At 34.9% G+C, this 23,984-nt stretch overlaps 2 protein-coding genes across 2 annotated transcripts in view; one reads left to right on the plus strand and one right to left on the minus strand.

The window, feature by feature from the left end:
* The window catches only part of LOC123552346 (proline-rich protein 5-like), a 59,570-nt gene extending 56,304 nt beyond the window's left edge, over nucleotides 1-3,266 (minus strand). Inside the window, exon 1 of the mRNA XM_045341939.2 lies at nucleotides 3,162-3,266. The gene's annotated coding sequence lies outside the window, so the exon portion shown is untranslated. The remainder of the gene's footprint in view (nucleotides 1-3,161) is intronic.
* LOC123552342 (uncharacterized) overlaps nucleotides 1-23,984 on the plus strand; it is a 469,144-nt gene that overhangs the window by 380,624 nt on the left and 64,536 nt on the right. The window lies entirely within an intron of this gene.

Raw genomic sequence — 23,984 nt, forward strand, 5'->3', positions numbered from 1 at the left:
ACGTAAGATGCAATGTCTTTAAGTGTGTTAAAATAGATGTACAGCACTGGATTCCATATGAAACGGACAATGTCGTTAATAAAAAAAAGAAAAGAAAATTTCGGAGAAATATTGGAAAGAAATTCGCCACGTGAAACTCATGTTTGAAATGATATATATATTTTTCGCATTTACGGTATTAACATTTCGCAATCAGCATGGCTAAGCGGTCTACATACCTATGCTCGAGAACCTTGCACGAGCTACAGCAGATGACATCATGGTCTGCACAATAAATGTTGATGATTTCACCAGGATGTTTCAAACATCGTTTCGTCAAGTTTAGACTGGGCCACCTTCACGAATTGGCTTTGGCCCAACAATTGGTGTCTCGTGTGTAGCGGAAATCGGTTGTGATTCCTAACACAAGAGTTGTGATTTTCCCCTAGACTCCCATTATGAAAAATTGCGTGAGGTCCAAAGTCCAATAAGCCTAGCAAAAATCAAGCACATCTTTTTATTTGTTGAATTCTCTAAGCATATTCTAAAGTTTTGAAAAATCAGGGTTGAATCAAATTCTACACTGTAGAAAAAACATCGATCCGAACGTGCAGAACTACCTTAATGGTACGTCATGTACGTTCTTGATGAACGCTTGCGAGTTATCTCTCTTTATATGATTTGTAGCAAAGCAGTCGTTTTTGTTTTACCTTGGATCTGAAGATTTCAGCTTCAAGGGTCTGTAACTAACCGTAGCTTTGTGATTAAATATAGACCCCTCACGTCTGGAAAATTACTTCCTTAGTTATTTTTCAATGCTGAAACAGAAAGTCCAAACTTTTTGCTTGACATTTTGAAATCCTGTGGTAAACCTCCGAAAAGAAAAGGATATTGTAGAAAGTCTTAACTCATATAACGCAGCTGCTCAATGCCATTTTGTTATGGTATGCTACGCATTGGTCATTGTATTGTACATTAGTAAAGTTGGTATGTTACATGATGTAAGAGTCGCATGTGGTCAGCATTTAATCAAACGATCGATATTGTCAGTTGATATTTTGTATTTATTTAGGGAAAATATTTCATGCGTTCATATAAACAATGATAATTGAGGTGTATTTTGTACGAAAGAACTTGGTGTAATTTCTTGGCAGTAGATTTAGTAGCATTATTATGGTTCAAGACAATAAGCTTACTTCTCGTGTATGTATTCAACAGAATGGAAATCAATAGTGTATTATTACTAAACATTCAGTTTCTATTTCTGTCTAATGTCAAAGTAATTTTATTGACCTACCCCAATCGAAATCACGGAAAAGGTGTTGTTTAGTTAAAAGTCCATAACGAACATTAAAGAAACAAGATACACCGTGATGCGTTGCAACTGTACCCACCGCGTTTGAATCATTTTTGGCCGATTATTTTATATGCCTGCAATGAAAATTCACCGATTACGAAGAAATAGTTATTGCTTGACAATGTCATACGTACGATTTGATGCAAACGTGCCCAGGGTTTGCTTTGTACAAAAGTTTACCATTTTTGGTAGAAATTCTACAGAAAAAGGTAGACCCTCGTCAAAATGTACAGAAGTGTTTACATTAATGACAACGAATTGCACTGAACAAGTGTTTGTTGCTGGAAGAGCACACATGGGGGCTCCTGCCTCACTGGTTGTTTTCAGCCAAACGTGAAAATTTTGGGAAAACGCATTAGAAAACTTACCGATGATAGTCAGCCGGTCATATTTATCCGCCGCTTCTGCGACGAATCCTCCACCGCCGCGACGTTGAAACCACTGCTTCTGCGAAAGCTATGGCCAGTGTGTGTATGTACATCTGTGTGCCTAACTCCTTGCGGAGTAAACTGATTTGCAGATTTGGTATATACGTAACAATGGCCGTTAAAACACGTGAATACAGCCATTGTTCAGAACTTATTACAATATATGTCTGTCTGTCCGCCGGTCTGTCTGTCTACCTCTATGTAAGTTTAGGCCTACAGAGAAATGAGTAGATAGGCGTTATTTAAAAAAAAAAAAACATTAACTATCACTGATAATTTCCAAAATGTTTAATGTTCGTGGTCACTGATATTACGAATTACTAACGGCAAATTGCATTCCATTAAAGCAGCGACATCAAGTACAACTTAAGAGGTTAAAATTTTATAAAGCGTGTAAATAAAAACATGTCTTTGAAAATTGGTCTGGTATATGTAATACAATTCACATTACTTAACGAATGTAGAGACTACTTCTTTGAAGAAAAAACCTTTAGTTTGTTGGCGTTTATACTGATGTCTTCAATATGGTATTGGTCCAAACCTGTGTCTGTATTAGGGTCTGGTATTCAATGAAGTATAGATAGACCCACAGAATACAATTAAGATGTCGGAATGGGGCAGTGTTTCATCTGTTGTATGGAGCAGATGGGTAGAGCACTATATATCTTGCAGGCAACATATCTGATGTGGACTTAAGAAGAGCTATAGTCCAAACATCATAATAAACGGTACACTGTGTCTTATAAGGAATAAGAGTCCCTGGACTTCCAGAAAACACCTTCTACAGATGCCTTAGATAATAATCTCCTAATCTCCTGAGATTTGCTTTTTAATGATCTAGATATAGAACGCAGCACCAAGAGTCATTTTTATACAGGTCGCAAAAACGAAATATCAGTTATCATACATTTTATGCTTTTCGTATTTATGAAAAATTGGGGTTGCCATATTCATAATATTTAGGTCATAAACATAAGATTTGTTATATGGATACTGTGCGATAAGTTATAAATTATAATTAGTTATATGGGGGATATGGTAAAAGGAAAACATATTTTTTTGCGGTTACGTGATATCATTATGTATCATTTTATTTCCTCAAATGCGCGATGCATACATACAAAAACTATTTTCAAATATATCATTGTACTCTGTATGCGCAAAAACAAACTGCCATTTAATTACAGTTTTCACTACGCACACCGCAGACATGTTAGAAAATCCCGAAGCAATATAAACAATATTGTGTCGTGATATTAAACGTTCATCTGAATCTCATGGGTTTTATTACTGAAAATATAGAAAATTGTCAGACTTACATTGGAGAAACCTAAGACGATTTAGACTTCTAAATGTAGTTTCTGACTATGAAAATTACAGAAAATTGCCACACTAACCTTTTAAGCGTACGCACTTCACTTTGGAGATAATGTTTTCAAATAATCTTTTCAATCAAGAGACCATCTTCAGAAATCTATGTCATCACTATATCCAAAAGGAATCTGCAACACATTTAGACAAAACAATAACAATCTTTGTCACATAGTGCGTTCTCTGCTAGTCTTTCGTCTAAATACACGGTTACATTACTTATGCAAAATTCAGACAGTGATTGTATTTATATTGTGTCATTACGTTTTTTTTTCAAGTGTTTCTCCCCAAATACAAAACTTTTATTTTCCTTAATATGACAACACATAAATAAAAGGCATTTTCTTTCGTCTTACGCCTACGGTAAGCAGGTAACGTTAATGTTACATTTTAGCGACTCGCGGTTGTAAACTTGTTATAATTGATGCTATTAAGGAATTTCTATATGATTTTAGCGTGTGTGTGCAGTGTTTGCTATTTAAACAAGTGTATTGTACACATGTCATGCTAAACTCGCGGAAGCCCCGAAACTCAAAAATAGATTATCGGTTACAACTGGAGAAATATATAAAACATTCGCATACTAAAATATCAAAATCGTACATACCTGAATGTAAACTATCTATATAGAGGATATTCCGTTTAGTTTCAAAATATATTTATTTGTCAATTTTAGCTTAAGCTTAACAAATATTAAAACTTCTTTAGAACCAGCAATGCTTGGGATCGAACGATGAACTCTAAGCGTCAAACACGTTTTCATTCCACTTATGTACAGTCCGAGAGTTACTTTATTCCTGAAATAATTTTTACTTAAGGTAAGGTAGTTCTGCACGTTTGATAAACAGGAAGTGATGGCGTAACGCCATTTTTCCGGATTCGGCCTACGGAAATCAAAATCAGTTTATGAATTAATGGCAATCTTTGATAAATTTATCAAATTGTAACAGTTACAATCTTTCTTAAGTTAAAATTTGATATTAAAACATCTGACACGTTAAATAATTCAAAATAATGTCTTCAAATTAGCTTCAAATAGGCCGTTCACTTTAATCATGGCCAACTATCTCAGAAATAAGCACATGGACCTATACATTTTATTTCACTATATTATAGGCCATATGTTTATTTACGACTGTAAGAAGTTCATTAAAATCTACATTGTGGAAAATTTTCTATTCGCGAAAATATTGTGAAAGCTGCTTTTTTCCCATAGACTCCCATTATGAAAAATTGCGTGAGGTCCAATTTTTTTAAAACAGTCTAGCAAAAAAACCAAGCACAGGACCCTATCCTTTTTATTTGCTGAATTTTCTACGTATATTCTGAAGTTTTGAAAAAAGTTTAATCAAATTCTACATTGTAGAAAAAAGTTCGATCCAAACGTGCAGAACTACCTTAATTGTTGAACTGGTTCCTGTGTGTCTAGAATGCAAGAGGCTGTGAAAGCGATAGCTTGACACCAAACACGTTAAAAATTTAAAATGTATGTAATATTTATGTTACGGTTTAGCCGGCCACAAAATGTTTGAGAATAGGTTTAATTTTGTCAGATATAAGATAAATGTCTTCGTTTGAATCTGGATATAATTAGTGTTTCAAGGAATCTAATACATACCGTGTGTTTAATGGCGAACAGTCAACGCTGTTGTCTGTCTTAAAAATAAGTTTGACAATACTATTTGTAAGGAATATGCACGAGTTCAAGATGGCGGCGACCTACTGGTAATCGGATGCCTGTGACAGTACCTTTGCATTCATTACATACTCAGTCACGTGTGAACCATAAGTATTCCTTCTCTTGAGAAGGAACAATCAAGCGCACGACACTGTCCTCTATATTAGCTGAATTTCTGTCGGATACAATGATGTTTTTGTTTCAAACTTGTGATTTTACCATATAGTTGAGATAATCACGGTTTTCCCAGGATGCGGACTACGGTATATTTAATTGCAAACGACAAAACTTTACTGTGGTATCACTATAATCTCCTTTACATCTTTAATAGTTTTATATGTAAATGCTCCCGAGGCCAGTTTAAGGTATAGTCAGATTGTCTAGGATTAACTGTTTGTTGTTCTAACATTGTATATATATTTATAAATGAACAACGAGAAACAGTATTGTATATATGAGACTGATACGGTGACAGAAAAGTGCTTTAGGAGTAAAGAGAATTCAATGTTCTTGTCATGTTCTTGTGTTGACCATGTGATTACCATGTCTGTTTACAGTGGTATCGTGCATATTTCACTTTAAATTAAAAGCGTATCGACATCGAAAATTTGTTAGCAAAATCGGAGAAAACAATGATCTTTGTAGTCATGTCTTAAGTAATTTTTAGTTTTAAGTGATTTATAGATGTACAAATGTATTTTAAAAAAGCAACAACAGCAACAACAAGGCACTATTCCTTTTGCGGCGGAATCTTGGTCTATGAGATGAATTGAATATGAAATCTGGTTCATTTATTTTGTCATAACTACACTTGAAATGATAAGTACACTTTCCGTATAGTAAGTAACAAGGACTTAATCAGATGACAATTTGGATCCTTCCCAATAAACATTGTTATTTCAAACCTATATATTTTTAACCAGTTAGAAGCTTTTCTTTCTATCACGTGACAATACAATAGAAACCAGTATGGTACTGTGTGTCACATTTTCTTAAGTATATAGTTACATCCGAAATCTACAATCCACAAACTCCATTTTTTTCATATTGGACTCTAGTCCAAAAAAATCCTTATCTTTTTCATATTGTACGGGGCAACTCTTCCGATTCCTTATAAGGAGATTTGAAGTTACTTCCCTTGTATATAGCGACAGCAGTAAATTGTTTTGAAAAAAAATGCGATAACTTTCTTATTTTTGAACGAAACATGTTAGTGGAAGCTCTCAATTTCTTAGTTAGAACGTTTCCTATCCAATTATCATGTTTTCGGTTCAAAATTTCACGAAAAGTTGTTTTCGAAATTGTTTGCACCGAGAGTAGATCTAAATGTATAGAATCTATGTGTTGTCAGAGAAGAACGTATTTTTAATTAATGTGTGTTGTTGCTTGCGAGTAAAAATGTATGAAGTTCTGTTTTCTACATCTATCTTTTATGGTGTGAAATAAAGAGGTAATTTAACAGTGTTGAGTATAATACTGAATTCAACTGGACTCTGTACGAATCCAATAGAATTCAGTATTGTACTCAACACTGTTAAATAACCTCATATTATATCGGACCAATATCGGAAAAGTTATATTATGATATTGGCCTGACATTCAGTAACAGATATCAGCATCTGTTATATCGGAAAGAAAGGCGATTAAACGTCTTCAGTAAAACTGACAAGGGACCAATATTGGAAACCATATATGCGATAATACTGCCTTTGTCCTTAAAATGACTTATCTATTTTTTTAACATTTACAGTGACAGGCAGTTATTCATCACATATTTACTAGCTTTGTCTTGCATTAATTGATCAGTGCATGCGAAAATATTTACACTTGTCCGTCTCTCGTGAATTGCTAAAGTTGTAAATCTACAAAACACAACGTCAAACTTTTATCAGAACAAAACTAAACAAAAGAACATATGGATTACAAATGGCAGAAGTACCACCTTTACTGATCCATAATTCAATTTTGAATATGTTGACGGACATTTTTATGGTTTTATAATACATATAAATAATAAATGAAATAGATTACCTTCTTGCCTAAATAAAACCTGAGTTATCCACAAAGCCGAAATCGATTTCTGAATGTGTTATTAATCAGTTCTTAAGAAAGTAAAAGATAAACTACCCATTCATAATATTCTTATCATATCAGTTGGACCCGTGTTCATATTTATTCAAAACTGCTTAAAGTGGAATAAAATCAAGGTTAAACATTGTGTTTTGTTTATATATCGTTTTATCTTGATACATTGGTTTATCATAGCTGTGCATTGGTGCATTTCAAACAAAATCTATAAAAAGATCCCTCCGAAGCAACCAAGCAAATATTAGAAAATTCTGTTTCATGAGAGGCGATGGGAAGTGCAACATCCTTCACACCTACCCACACTCCTTCACCCCACCCCCCACCACCCCCACACACACACACACACACACACACACACAAACACTCACCCCAGCACCAACGTAAGCGGAACTATGGAAGCCGTGGAGGGCCACTTTTGAGTTTCGACTTATGTTTTTTTTTAACTTTTGAGTTATGACTTTCGACTTTTGACTTTTGACTTATGAGTCGCGTATTTGTTCCACGTGCATGCCTCATGATGGTGGACAAGGAGATATCAGACTAAGTAAGTTCATTTTGTCTTAGTTTCTTTCCTGTATTATTAGCGAAATAATTGAAAGTGAATTTTTGAATGATAGAACAAGTTAAACGTAGAATAGAAAGGAGAAAGAGGGAAGAAATGGGAATGTCTCGGGTTGCTAAAAGAATCTCTTACATTTGGATATGTATGTCTGTACATGAGTGAACATAATCATGTTACTCTGATCAGAAAGGGCTGGGTTTCAAAATAGAACAGTGTCCAAGTCAATTACGAAATTTAGCAAATTATTAAGAAGATCGTTTCGACAACGGTTAAAGATTCTGCATTCAAAAAAGAAGTGGAAATTAGTTTCAGCCTGTCCACATTGGTACAATGGTGTGAGATAAATATCTTTTAGGTAAAGATGTTGATTCAGTTCACTGCATTTGGTTCGTAGTCGAGTATGGAGCACCTGGAATTTCCTGTTTCTTTGGTAGCTCCGGAGACAATGTGACCACATTCATTTTGAATTTTGTCGAGTTGATCCATTACATACTTGGTACAATTGCCCTACACTACGTCTGCGTATTCGAGTATTGGTCTTATGAGAGAAATATATATGGTTTCAAGGGAATGACGGTCAAGTGAGAATTTCAAAATACGCATTATGTATACCCTCTTCTTTTCTACAATGAAGTTGATATGAGAATGACATCAATAATCATTTGACAGGAATACGCCAAGATGTTTATGTTCAAAGACATCGGGAATAATCTGGTTAAACATTCAAAGAGAAGAATGAAGTTGAAAATTTTGTTTCATTGAAATTACACGGGTTTCTGATTTGGAGGGATTGAATGTTACAAGCCATTTTTCTGCTCATGATGAAATTGTTTGGAGCAGATTTGCCGCAGTGTCCGGTTGCTGAACTATGATATATATACTGTATAGTCTTGTATCATCAGCAAACAGGCTGATGCATGATCTAATTTGTCATTGATAAAGATAAGGAAAAGAAGAGGTCCGAGAATTGAACCCTGTGGAACTCAGCTTTGAGAAATGCCAGTTAGATTTGACTCCTGGCAGAACAACGCGTTTACGTCTGTGTAAGAGAGAATCTTGAAACCACATGTGAAGAGAACCTGTGATTCCTGCTAATTTAGTTTACATAGTAAACCTTTGTGCCAGACTTTGTCAAAGGCCTTGCTTATATCGAAAAAGCAGCAGGAACTTCTAGACCGTTATCGAGTGCTTCACAGAGAGTATCGTATATGAAAACAAGTTGATTAAGCTGTACAGGAGTAAAAAGCAAGAATCATGAAGATGGTTAAAACATGCTTGAAATTGAGGTGTTCAAGAACGTTTTCAATAGTGTTTAAGAGATAGGTTGGACGATATAGTTATTTAGAAAAGTGGCATCATCTTTCCTGAGGATTGCACTAACATGGGCTTCCTTTCACGTGGCTGGCACAGTAGAAAGCTGAAATGAAGCATTGAAAAGGTCACAAAGAGAAAAAGATGGTTCATGAGAAACCTCTAGTAGAATTCTGTTGCTTATACCATCATGAAGTACGGCCTTGTGAACTGTTAGTGACTTAAAGACATCTTCAGTTTCTACTGGAGAAAGATTAATTTCATTTGAAATAGTGGTAGAATTGGTAAGACCGAGATTGGGTAACTCTATATTTTCGTCATCAATGTATTCTTTCAAAAATCCCATGTTAGACGCTGTGTCCACGTGCAGGAAGACCAGGAAGACCACATTTTTTAATTCGATAGTATATCTCATTCGGTATACCGGTATATCGCATGCTACCGTGAAGGGATCCCGATTTTCGTCGCTTCGCGAATCGATTCCCTAATAATGAAACAGTGGCAAATGCAAACGGAGAAGTTTCTGTAGGAAAACACATTTAAGCAATAAAATATGTAGGAACATGTAGGCATCAAGTCATACAGCGCAGACTTATCTCTCTGTTACAAGATTGCATGCCAAACTGGCTTCCCCGAATCTCTCTGCCCTATATAAACGTACGTTTTTCTGTCATTTATATCTGAGCGGAATTAACTATCATGGAGTCTCAGCATCTTTTACACTTAATACATTTTTTTTCAAAATACTTTATTAGAGGTTTAATCATATTAAATCACATTGTGAATGTATTTCTAGATGTCTAATGTGTAAATACAGCATTCAAACCGATTTCTAAACAATAAAATAAAAACAGTCGCAACGATGCCTGATTTTATTTCTGAATTTTAAAAGTAAAAGCATTTTATATAAATGGAAATTCCCATTTGAAGGTCTGCTAACTTTTAAATGTATCCATTGAGTTGTTTTTCTTCCATTTTCAGGACAAAAATATTTGATACTTTGTGTCGTGTTTAGTGAAATGTTACAATACGGATAAAAGGAAGGCAAACTCGAAAAAGTTCGATAGGCATCCGAATTAACTTAAAAATCTAAAAATTAATATCCATATTTACCCCTGTCACTGCCATCGGAAGATTCAAAAGATGGCAAAGTGGCGTCTATGACTTCGAAAGCCATTAAAAAAACCTGACGTCAGTAATTATGTTCATGCTTGTGGCACCATGAAATGTCTCAACACCACTAAATGTCGCAACCACTGTTAAATGTCGCACTTCCCGTTTGACACTACGACTTATATAATAAAAAACAATTCCTTGTGTATATTTTTTATTTAAAACCGTCTTTCCTGGAAAGAACCAGTAAAGGCCTCTTAGTTAGGTGGGAGACACTCAAGAGCATCTCAGAAATTTCCAGTGCCTGGACCGGGATTCCAAACCCGGACCTCCGGATTGACAGTCCAGTGTGTTGCCACAAGACCACTGGCCTAGAAACTAACAGCAAAAAAAAGAAGAAAAAAAAAAAAGAAATGAAAATACCCTCTCGTACCTAAAATAAGGAAATCTTCGTTTTCTGCAGCTACACTGGTACAAAACAGTAAGACTGTTTAGGTTAACTGGCTATGGGTATATAATAAGTGACGCGAGCAGATAAGAGTCTCTCTTGTACATCCCTTTTTATAAACTGGCTTAACAAGATCGGTGCAGTTCACATTATTCGTATGTGCATCGAACTGCGATTTAATGTCTTTCAACCTGTCGTGTTCGGTTCTTTGGTGGCAAGGCATTTTAATGTCGCATATATATCTTACATTTTCCCAATAACAAAAATATACTTTGCAGCAGCTTTTACTGAAATGAAATAGATTGGTCTGGACTGGCTTAGTTTAGCCTATATATTTGATAGAAGCCACACGCTTTTTATACGCCCGAAGGAACGTATTATATTATGACACCGGTGTCCGTCTGTCCGTCCATTAGCAGTTTTGTGTCCGCTCTAACTCTTGGTCCCCTTGAAGGATTTCGAAGAAACTTGACACAAAAGTTCACCACATCAAGACGACGTGCAGAGTGCATGTTTTGGATGGCTCGCTTCAATGTCAATATCACACTTAGGGTCAAATGTCATATGACTTTGTTTCGAATCCACTCTGTAACTCTTGAACTGGATTTTAATGAAACTTGGCACAAATGTCCACCACATCAAGACGACGCGCACTGCGCATGTTTTGGATGGCTCGCTGTAATTTCAAGGTCACACTTAGGGGTAAATGGTCATATCTTTGGGCGTATATTGCTCCGCATTGCGGTGCTCTTGTAATCTATTGCTATCGTGAAAGAAAGTTCACGGTCGGCAACTGTCTAAAACAAATCTTCTTTTTTAGTAAAGTACGGTGGTATGAATAGGACGCACACTTATGTTGTTTTTTTTTTTCACTTATCACCAGCAACCACAATAAGATGTCTTGCGACTGAACCAGAGATTTTCAGCTTACTTCGACGCGTAATTCGGGTTTATTATAGCGGTTTTCTCAAACTATATAAGATAGTTATGCATCATTTAATAGTGGCATATTTAACATCCGGTTCTAATGCCGTAATACTGTTTCTATTCAAAATATCCTTCTTAGAAGACAACGATGATGTCAATTTATAAAATTTATAAATATCCGTTTTATTGTACATGTATATGAATTACCAAATAATAGCGTGGGCGCATTTTTGTTAATTTTGCTCTTTTACCTTTACTTTTCATCGCTTTTTGTATCTATTCAAATCTTTTGACTACCTTATTTATGAACAAGAAGCTGGAGGTCGCAAACTTTTTCTTCTTTATTTGAAGTGCTGCAGTTTATGTATACGCTCGCTGTGAAATTCTAGGTAGTTTTCTCTAGCAGTAAAAACGGCTGTTGATTAAACGATCAAAATACCCTCTTATCCACGATTTGAACCAATAATCTCCTGGTGAGGAGACGGACACTCCGATGCAAGAAGTTCACCTATTTTACATCTGGCGATCCCTATGCGTAGGGGATCACGACAACATATGTTACAAGTTATTTCTTGATCAAAGAATGTATGTAGTTTATATGGAAACATAGTTTCGTATTAATGCACTCGCGACACTAAAATGCTACTGTCCCACGCACATTTTTATATGCAACTCGCAAGATACGATACGATGCATAACATTTTTATGCACCGCGCTAAAAAATAACGCACGTGGTATTATATATTCTTAACCATTTCAAACCATACAAATTCAGTTTTATACTGTGCTGTAATTCATTCATTTTTTCCGTACAGTATGAATTTTCAAAGCAATTTAGACCTTGAGTTTTCACGAGTTATTATCTTTATCAAGTCCCCTAAAGCCGAGTATCTACACATACCATAAATGCATGTGTTCGAAAAGATATTTGACTAAAAATGCTGGCTCAAAGAAATATAAAATACAGCTCTTTGGCTGGATGTGACGAATGACAAAACGGAATTGCCCAAATGATATCATTGGAGATGACCAAGTCAAAAATATAATTAGTTGACATTTCTATGCATGAACTGCCCATAAAACTGGCTTATTGTCAAAATTTTGACCTGGGAATCGACAAATCAAACAGGTTTAAAGGTCCGGTTGTACACGTAGCCACGATACGCTGTGTCGTGCTTATCCGTGGTTTAGCGGAAGATCCCGAGCAAAAAGCGCCCTCTGGTGCTAGAACGTGACATGCTACATGCTATGTTGTATTCGGCTTAGAGACATGTGAAGTGCAAACCTAGGGATATATAGTGGTCAACCGTTCAATTGTTCGAATGAGCATCTTTTCACGAGAAATGTGTATAACAGAAACGAGAAGCAATAACACAACTTATAAATGTCTAATTTTGGATAGAAAAAATCGCAATACGTTAGCGCATTCGCCAAAGTTAAACTGGTTCATCCATACATTGCAGGAACCAGTTTATTTCTTATCGTCTGCGAATATACAACACAAATGCATGCATAATGCACGATGTAAGTTTACCACCTGCCAATGCATCGAATGTTGCATGTCACACTGCAGTATGTCCAAAAACAAGATAAATATTGCAGACCTATGCAGAAGGTCACATGTAAATTTACTAATAAACTACTGATATAGAGATATGGGCATATAAGAATGCAAAATACATTTTCAAATGTCAAAATGTCGATGCCACTGTGTAAAATAATGTCTTACATGAGTGCGAAAGCAACATGCAATTTTTGACTTAATATTGTTCCATAAACGTGCATTTGACATTGGAACTATTAACAATATTACATTAAACAATCATATCTAGTGGTTGTGATAAGGTAAAACGTTTAGAACTACAAGCTGGCACAATTTGTGTCGGACATTAGGTTTACAAGATGACTGAACAGGTTGCAAGAAGTAAGGTTGCATATATTATGCTACACTGCTATATTCATTGGACTATATGAGGTGGAAAATTTGACATGAGCGATACTGTCAGATTCGATATGAATAAATTAATACCAACGCTCAACGGATCAAACAAACTACCTGGAATTTCTTACCTGATTCTGTCAAACTGTTCTATAGGCCTATATAAGTCCATTTCCAGCAAAAACTTTTGTCAAGTCCTTAAAGAACTTTCAAAATATCTGTGTTAGCATAGAAGCAACAAATTCTTGTAAAACCTTTTGAAGTTTTGAGATTGTTTTCCCTATTTTTGTTTGTTTCACAGGTCAAAGTGTTTCAACGAAAATATACAAATTATATGCTGTAAAAGTATCTTCGTAATTTGAAAAAAAAATATCGTACTACCACACCACATCAAGATATTTATTACATGACTCTTCATATAAATCACCGGTCTATAGTTTGTAATATTGACCTTTCAATAGCTCTACACTGGTGTGCTTTGTTAATGTCAAAATTTGAAGACATGAAACCTGCGAAAATGTATTTATGACGTCATGTAATAAAATACAAAGTGAGTGGCTTGTCGATAAATTGTCAATCACACATAAAACACTGACATGAAATTAGTGTATCAAGCAGTGAACCTTAATTTTGGGGAAGGGAGATCAAAGCTCCTCACGTGCTGTAGTACAGGAGACAGATACAAAAAATATAACCCCGTTTGGACTACAGAGGACAAGAAACAGAAAGAAAACTTGAAAATCTCAATATACTGGTATTTTTTATTATATGTGTGTGATGAGAATCGTAGCAAGGTTTTTTGCGTCAGGCGTAAAAGGAAAGAGTCGCACGTATATCTTAAGGCGCATGCATGCTTTAAAAAGCCGTACCTACGTTATTCAATGCGTTATGTATGCTACGAAAAGTCGCAAGTACGCTTTTAAACTTCTTTAAGTCTTTCGTAAACCGAGCATGCACATATTTTTTTTTCACAGACATCAGTCTGAAAAGGTTACGTCCCATGTTTACTAAATGCATATAAATCAACAACGTTGAAGAAGTGGCGGAAGATGATGTAAGCGCATGTGTGCCGATGCGCTCCAAGAAAAAATCATTTTCTTTAATTTTCGAAACCTCAGCTACGGCCTGTCGGATATGGGCCATGAGGTGTCATCCCAGAGTTGAAAATCTTGTTTGAAAAGAAATCAACATGGTAAATGAGGAAGGCATAAATTGTAACACAGCACAGCGGTGCGGTGCAACGACCCGGTAAGCCTGATGAACTCGTACAAAACATGTTTGACACAGTCTTACACAATTCACTCATCCTTTATAAATCAATCAACACGTTTTTCCCGAGGCAATGCCTATGTTCAGTTCACATAGCACGTTATGACTACATATTGTTATTGTTGGCGCCAGCGCGGATATATTTAAAGTGGTATGTACATTTTTTCTTCCTCTATTTTTTTTTCTCTATTTTCTTTCTGTTTCTGCCGTTCTTCTTTTTCTCTTTTCTTCCGATACATATATTACTTATTCATTTTGTGTTTACCACACGTTTTTCCTGTGATAAAAATCGTGCAAATTCGACTGTAGTGTAAACAATGGAAACTATTTATACAGAAATAGCTTATGCAACTGCTTTCTCAGTTCTGCGGATTGATAAAAAGAATAATACATCAGAATTTTCATAGTTTTAATTGATTAACTCGGAATGAAAGCATCGGAAGAGAAACCATGATTATACTCAAACTGACGTAGATTGCCGACCAGTCATAATCGGAAATCGATTGTTGGTTGTAACGATGTAGATGTAGACTGGTAGATATGATGGAATTTCCGCGTGTACATGTTCCTATTTTCTGAAATGAACTATAACTATGGAAATAGCCAAATTATGTTTTGTGCAAATGTATTTTTAATGGGAACATTGTTGATCGCGCAAACAACCTCGCACGCACGAAAAAAGTGTTTTTGGAGGCGCATGGTATAGCTTCCTGCCCCAGGCCCAACCCCTATCTATCATCAAAATGTATTGTACAAAATTCGAAGAAAATGTTTATTTGAAACTTCCTTATTACTTACTGAATGAAACTTTTACAGCGTCTTTTGACAAATATCAAAAATATTTTGGTCAAATTTCGAGGGTTTTCTTATCCTAGAAGTGAAAACAGTCAGTCTAGAATCTTTTTTTGTAAGTTTGGTCGTGAGTTTTTCTACCGATTGCCAAGCCTTTTGTATAAGTGTTGTTCCAATGAAAACACGTGTTTTAAAGTAACTTTGATAGTTTTAATTGCAAGTGAGACATTTATGTTTAACAAAGTCTTATTTCTTTTTTAGGTTGTGTCTTTGTGGCAGAGATAAAGTGGTGTATATAAGATCATAGATGGGTCCACGTGGTTTCAGATTTCTACTGTAGTGTTAAAAGGTGCGTATGTTGTCTTACTTTCTGTGTTTGAAATTTCTAAAGGTAACACTACGATAAATATTTGTTTCTGTTTTCACACACCCCTTTCTGTATTTCGTACCCTTATGCTGCGTTTACACTTAGCCACGATGCCCACGATTTATAGAAAAGCTCGGAACTCCACGATTTATTGCACGATTTTTTAGCTCGACTATTCATAGAATAGTAGAGCTATTGGACTCGCCCATGCGTCGGCGTCGGCGTCCGCGTCGGCGTCCGCGTCCCGATTTGGTTAAGTTTTTGTATGTAAGCTGGTATCTCAGCAACCACTTGTGGGAATGGATTGAAACTTCACACACTTATTCACTGTGATAAACTGACTTACATTGCACAGGTTCCATAACTCTGTTTTGCTTTTTTACAAAATTATGCCCCTTTTTTGACTTAAAAATTTTTGGTTAAGGTTTTGTATGTAAGCTGGTATCTCAGTAACCACTTGTGGGAATGGATTGAAACTTCACACACTTATTTACTGTGATAAACTGACTTACATTGCACAGGTTCCATAACTCTATTTTGCTTTTTTACAAAATTATGCCCCTTTTTCGACCTAGAATTTTTTGGTTAAGGTTTTGTATGTAAGCTGGTATCTCAGTACTCACTAATGGAAATGGATTGAAACTTCACACACTTGTTCACTGTCATGATCTGACATGCACAAAGCAGGTCCCATAACTTTATTTTGCTTTTTTTACAAAATTATGCCCCTTTTTCAGCATAGAAATTTTTAGTTAAGTTTTTGTATGTAAGCTGGTATCTCAGTATCCACTAATGGGAAAGGATTGAAACTTCACACACTAGTTCACTGTCATGATATGACATGCAGTGCAAAGGGTCAATAACTCAACTTTGCATTTTACAAAATTATGCCCCTTTTTGAACTTAGGAGTTTTTGGGTTAAATTCTTATATGTAAGCTGGTATCTCAGTACCCGCTAATGGGAATGAATTGAAACTTCATACACTTGTCCACTGTCATGAACTGATAAGCACTATGCAGGTTCCATAACCCTATTTTACTTTTTTACTAAATTATGCCCCTTTTTCGACTTTCTTATTCATTCAAGCGACAAGGCTGTTAAATAGTCGAGCGTTGCTGTCCTCCGACAGCTCTTGTTTATTTCTACGCTTTGTTACTATCTGCAGCGTTTTATTACGAAACCATCACAATTCTGATTGAGATCTGCCACGATTTTTTTTATTTCTACGCTTTATTACTACCTGCAGCGTTTTATTACGAAACCATCACGATTCTGATTGAGATCTACCACGATTTTGTTTTATTTCTACGCTTTGTTACTACCTGCAGCGTTTTATTACGAAACCATCACGATTTTGATTGAGATCTGCCACGATATTTTTATTTCTACGCTTTGTTACTACCTGCAGCGTTTTATTACGAAACCATCACGATTCTGATTGAGATCTGCCACGATGTTTTTTATTTCTACGCTTTGTTACTACCTGCAGCGTTTTATTAAGAAAGCAACACGATTCTGATTGAGATCTGCCACGATTTCATCACGTTCTTTCAAGTTCTCTTACGATTACCACAATACGGTATCACGCTTTGTCACGTTCTGTTTAGATCCCTCACGTTATCAAGTTTTGTTAAGCTCTACTACGATTTATGGCCACTATTTGACCAAGATCGACACGTTTGAGCACGATTGGAATATAAATAGGAATCATGGATCATCCTCACATTCTTTTCAGAGATTCCAAAGAGGAACGAGATATGCATCAAAGAGATGAGCAAGATGCTTGATTTGCAATTTTCATCATGGTATGCCTATAATAGTTACTCGTCGGCAGCAGCAAGGGACGGAAGTGTAAACGTAGCATTAGTAAGGTAAACGAAAATCTAGATAATGATATAAAATGAATGACCGACGTTCAACTAAATTAATATTTGACCAATATTTGGTTTTTAGCTCATCTGATATTTGGGGGGAAAATGATGAGTTATCATCACTTGATCGGCGTCGGCAATATCAGATTTCTTGGTAAAGCTATTGCTTTGAAATTTGTAACTGTTGTTCACCATCATAAGCAGACCCTGTTCATTAATAAACATAACTCTGCCCTGCTTTTTGCAAGAATTATGACCCTTTTGGACTTAGAAAATCATGGGAAGAACAATTTTTCTATTATACAAAAAAAAAAAAAATCAACAAAAAAGTTGGTTGTCGAGGCGTTGCCATGGAAGTAAATACTTTAGAATAGTTTTAAAGCCCTGCTGCCGTCCTACCTTTTAACCTTGAATTGTCACTAAAAAGCATGAAAATCCTGACTATGAACAGTGGTGCCTGTCAAAATAGAGTCTATTTTATAATAATTCTATATGAAATACCTGTGGTTATGCGTGCTAAACTGTGGCACGTGGCGGTTAACTGTTTCCTATTGTAATCATGGGTTGCATACACACAAAGGAATTTGAATAGCAGCGTAGCAGGGCCTTAAATACAAAATGAGATCAGCCGGTGTAATGAAGTATTTTGACCCCAATAGAATAACGACCCCCCGGTCATTATTCTATAGAAAATGTGACTCCTTTCCTGTAAAATATTGACTCCCCTTATAAAAAACTGACTCCCTTTGAAAACTCTATAGAATAACGACCCCACGGTCATTATTCTATAGAAAAACTGACCCCTCCAAGTAAAATACTGACTCCTTAAAGATGACTCCCTTCGAATCTCATAGAATAACGACCCCGGTTATTATTCTATAGAAAAAGTGACTCGTTCCATGTAAAATACTCACTGCCGAAATTACTACATTCGAACTCTCATACAATATCGATTCCCGGACATTATTCTATTTAAAAAAGTTACTCTTTCCGTGTAAAACACCGGCTCCTAAAAAGACTTTCGACGATAATATCTATTAAAAAGTGATCCCCACCAAACCTAACGGACAATTTTACTAGATCTACAACTCTAATACCCTCCATTGCCAATAGTTAACATTTTGATTGTACTACTACTACTGGTGCCGCTACTTCTATTGCTATTACTACATGTACTTCTTCTTCTTCTACTACTACTACTACTACTACTACTACTTCTACTACTACAACTCATACTACTACAACTGCTACTACTGATACTACTATACCTGCTTCCACTTATACATCTTGTACATCTACCTCTTCTTCTCCTGCTGCTCCTGCTGCTACTGCAACTGCAACTACCACTGCCACTACTACTACTACTACTACTACTACTTTCTATTGTTGCGGTTACCGTACTTTACTGCCACTGCTAAGTATTGCAATTTCTATTAATACTAAGTTCTATGCTAGCAGTTTCTTGTGCAGTTTTCTTCTGAAGAATTACTTCATACCGAAGTTTGCAGGGATTATTGACACTGGCGTGTTTTGTGAACGTATTGTGAATTGTTATTTTCCTGAAAAAAATGTATACGCCAAGATACAGCGTCTAGAAATAGAATCCCTTTTCCCGTTGCGGAATGCTCTGGTTTCTGTGTCAAGTGATGGTATCTGGGGCTAATGGTCAAACGGAAGGACGGACGGACGGACCGTTGAAGGGCAAATCTATATGCCCCCCTCCTCCGAGTGGGGGCATAAAATGCAGCAATTAGGCCTTAGATACGTGAGTTATCACTAAATTTGACCAAATGACCGGGGGTCGTTTTTTATGGGAGTCAATATTCTTCGTGAGGTTCAGTTTACTTCACGTGGGGGAGTCATAGTACTATGATCTGGAGGTCATAATACTATGACCGGGGGGTCACTTTTTCTATAGAATAATGACCGGGGGGTCATTATTCTATGGGGGTCGAAATACTTCATTACACCGGCGCGCTTAGCTCGATAGGGAGAGCGTAGGTTTACGGATCGCCGGATCGTAACGGGGGCGTATGTTCTCCGTGACGATTTAAAATTTTTTTTAAAAGACATTGTGTCTAAAATCTTCGTCCCCCACAATTGATTCTGTAGGCAATTTGGGGGCATATTTGGGGAAGAAAGGTTTGCATGATCATAACCAGGAACACTGGTTAGGTTAATGAAATACTGTTGAAAAATGGCTTATGTCTGCCAATATTTTGAGAAAAGTGACTTCTGATGGCTTTTTTTGTTAAATGTGGGGAATTAGTATAAAAGTGCCCTTTGGGGGCAAACATAAAATTTTAAAAGGGGGGCTGTCGCCTTCTGGGTTTTAATTACGTCAATGGGGTAAAGGTAAAAATAATGATTTACAAATAAACTATGCCGTATGCTTTTTTTTTTTTCATTACCACTAAAGGGTTTTTTTAATATTGTGTCTCAACCCCCTTTGTTTTTGTCAATAAATGATGAAAAAAAATTAAAAAAATATATATATAATTTTATATAAATTATATAGAATAATTTTTGGGGAAAGTGGCTACGATGGGGTGTTTTACTTGACATGTTTTTTAAATCTTTATATGTGGATAAACCGAGAAAGTTTTTGGAACTGTCTACCCAAGGGTTTTTTAATGTTTTTTAAAGGGTCCAGACATGTAAAGGAAAAACTGAATTTTTAAAAAAATGACTTCTAGTTATTAAAGGTTTAGAAAAATAGGCGAAATTTTAATATTATTAACATTTTTCTAACCCAACTGTTTTATTCCTTTCACCCAAAAATTTTGACAGATTTGAATGAATTTTTTCACAATTTTAAAATTTGGTTATTTTTTATAAAAAATAAAAAAAACGTCATCCCTGATGTAAATTCATTTAACTGAAAGGGTAACAATAAGGAAACCCCTAAATTAAAAAGTCACATAATTAGAAATTCCAATAAGTAGTATACTTTGATTCTATTAATTCAATGAAATTCAAATTATATATTTGATTTTTTCAACTCTGTTAAGTTGAAATAAAAACTCCGTTATATTTTCAATATGAACTTTTAAATTTTTATCAGGTTTATGAGTCTTAATGACACCCCTTTAATAAAAAATTGATTAATCCGCAGATGGTGTAAAAGAAAAACCCCCCGCCCCCAGTTTTTTCATTCTGTGACTTTACTGGAAGGGTGGGGCCTTTTTAACGGGACACTAATTGATATCGCCATTTGATTGAATGGTCAAAAATAAGTGTCAATTTTCCCTTTAAAGTCTGTAAAAATTTGGCAGAGTAAAAAAAAAAGCCCGGTTTTGAGTTAAAAAATTTTTGAGCAAATGTTTTACAAAATGACACTGCAAATGCATTTCTTGCTTTCAGGAACAAGGGAAATTTTAAATTTTAAGTTGAATGACTATAAAAATAATTTTTACTATTGTACACCTTTTGAAAAAACTGTGCGAAAGAGAAAATATAAAGGGTTTTGGGAAAAAGCTATATGAACGGGGAAAATAAATTTACATATAAATGTATAAAATTTCAGAAAATTTGTTAAAATCATTCTGTCATGTTTCAAACAAGTATTTTAGTCAATCAGTAGGGGCAATTAAGGATCGCGGGATCGTGAGTTGGGCGGGTTTTACTTGGGGGAAAAAGGCTTAGTTTATTTCAGCGACTCAGAACACTTTTAGGAAATTTGATCGCCGTTAAATGACTGAAATCTGTTGAAAGGAAAATATAATTTATTGGAATCTTCCAGCCCTAAAAAAAATGATTTCAAATTGGGATGATTTTTACAGATTTTAAATAAATTTTATGTAATTTGTCCGCGGTGTGGTTAAATTGACCATTTTAGAGAATAATGAAATACTGGTCAAATATATGTCCCCTATTTAAAATAAAGGAAAAATTGTAGGTTTAATGTTTTTACCTAACTTTCCTTGTTGGTAAAAAAATTTTTTTTTATCGGCAGGCATTTATCGTTACATTTTAGTATTTGCAATAAAAATAGCACTTTCAAGAAGGATTTTTTTCCCCCGAAGCTTTTAATGCGAATTTTTTCATTTTTTCTGAAAATTTTAGCAGGGGCTATTTTTATTTCGATTTTTTTATCGTTGGTTGGTTCTACATTTACTTCCCGTTTAAAACAAAAGTTGAAAAAAAATCAGATCGTAAAAAATTTTTAAAATCTGAACTTGGTTCAGACAGGTGTCATTTATAACATTGTGAAAAAAAGCTTGTGTCTTTAAACTGATTTAGTCATTCAGAGTTTTACAAACAATTGTAAAAAAAAAGTATAAAAACATAGAAGGTTGATTTTGAATCTTTTATAAAAGTAACATGGGCTCATTTAGTGAAATACGAAGTTATCCCTCCCTATTTTCAGTTTTGACAGATGATGGGTTCAAAATAATCAAATGATGAAGTATGGGGGTTTGATATTAAAGAGATATACAATGCGAAAAAAAAATTCCTGCAGGATGAGAAGGCTGAAGAGATATTTGAAATTTAAAAAAGGGGTTTATAAAAAACAAATAATGCCGATTGATATTGGGCTAAGACGTATAGCATTGAAGTGTTTATGGGGTTATTGGGTTTTTTTTATATAAGGGAAAAGTTATTTCTATATGGGTGTTCATTTAGATTCGCACTGAAACTAATGACAATTATTTTTTTTTAAAGTTTAAGGGTAAATGCGAAGCTCACATTTGTTTATTTTATCATCAGAGATTCCTTTTTTTAAACCTTGCCTTTCTCGGTTCTTCACCAACCCTCACTCGGAAATCTAAAGGTTTTTTTGCTCCCTTTTTCACAGTCTAAAGACAATTACTAAAATTTGATATAATCAAATTTACTGACAATTATCAAGCCTTTTTTAATTATGCTCTGTAGAACCAAATTTAAACAAATAGTTTCAAAATTGGGAGATTCGGAAACACATGAAAAAGGGGTTACCAGTTTTTAATAGTAATGTTAATGTGCAAAGAAATTTTTTTTACCTGATTCAAAAAAATAAAAAGTACCTTTTCACGCTAAAGGAAAGAAAAAAATTAAGAAATAAAACACAAAAAAAAACCCAAAAATTGGGTTATTAAAATTTATATTTTCACTTTGTATTGGTAGTATTTTTAAACGCCCACAATTCTGAAAATTTCCCGCACAAGCGTACACCCCTGGAAAAAGTTTTTATGAAGCATGGGTATTTGATAAAAGCTTGCGAGAATTTTCAATTCACAAACAGATTAATCAAAAAGAGTTTTCTATTTTTGTCCCTTTAGTTTAGCTTTCCCAAGGGGAAAATTTAGTCGTCAAGAGTTAGTACAGTCAAAATATGTTTTTTAGAGATCGACGGGACAAGAAAATTTTGGGTTGAGTATGGTCAAACAAACTGAAAAAACATTATTGATTGACGTGAGTTTGAGCCAAAGTAGTAAATTGGAAATCCCAATTCGAGCAAAACGAAGTGGACTGTACTAGCTTTCAAATATTTTTACTTATGCTTCAAAGACAAAATTTTAAAGGGAACCAACCGCCTTAGGAAAATTTTTAGCCCGAAAAAGGAAGTTTTAGAAAACGAGAAAAAAAACTTCCATAAAGAACAAAATATCAGAACGTACGAAAAGTTAAGCTATTCTAAAGAAATAACCTTTGTGTTTTTTTTTTGACAGTCTCAAATGCAAAAAAAAATTATTTTAAATATTTTTTTTTACTTTAGTTCTAATATCCCCAAAAAAAAACAAGTTTTTTTTAGGAATGCAGCAAAAATGGGGAAAATCTGAAAATTTTAACAAAATGCACTTATTGCCCTTTTACCTTGTTTCTTGTAACATTTTAGACCCCTTTGAAGGCGACAGCCCCCCCGAAAAGTTTCCCAATTTTTATAAAGTTTAAAAATGAATATGGCGTCGGGCATTTAACAAAAAATGCCAAAAAAGGCAATTTTTAGGCCTCTTTTTTGGGTATATAGGCAGACTATTAAACCCATAACAAAAAAAAAGAAGAGAGATTTAAGCAGAGCAACATTAGTTTTCTGTTTTCTTGCTTGTAGGTTGTGTTCAAGTGACAAAAAAGTTAAGTAAAAGAAAACGTCAGGGGGGTGTCTTTTTAAATATGGAAATTAAAGTATGTATTTTACATTTTTTTATCGGGGTTTTTTTAGGCAAATTGATTTATTTTTTATTTGCTTCAGTTTTTCCCCAATGTTTTTGTTTTTTTATACAAAAAACAGTGTTACTAGGGAAAAACGTACATCCTTGTGTATGGTGCTATAAATGAATGACTGATTCTGTAATTTTGTTTAAGGATTGCCTTATTGTTTTGTCTTTTCGTCCGCCCGGAGCCATAAGGAATTATTTGGGGGAGTTTTATTTTAAAACTCCATATACATTTTAAACCCATTGAGTTTTTGCGGCCCCCCCAAGGGGTCGTCAGACTTTTTTTTTAAATTTAAAACAGTTTAGATCATAATGTGGTTGTTTTACACCGATTTCGTTCAGATTT

Source organism: Mercenaria mercenaria, chromosome 4, assembly GCF_021730395.1.
Source record: "Mercenaria mercenaria strain notata chromosome 4, MADL_Memer_1, whole genome shotgun sequence".
NCBI classification, from domain to species: Eukaryota; Metazoa; Mollusca; class Bivalvia; order Venerida; family Veneridae; genus Mercenaria; species Mercenaria mercenaria.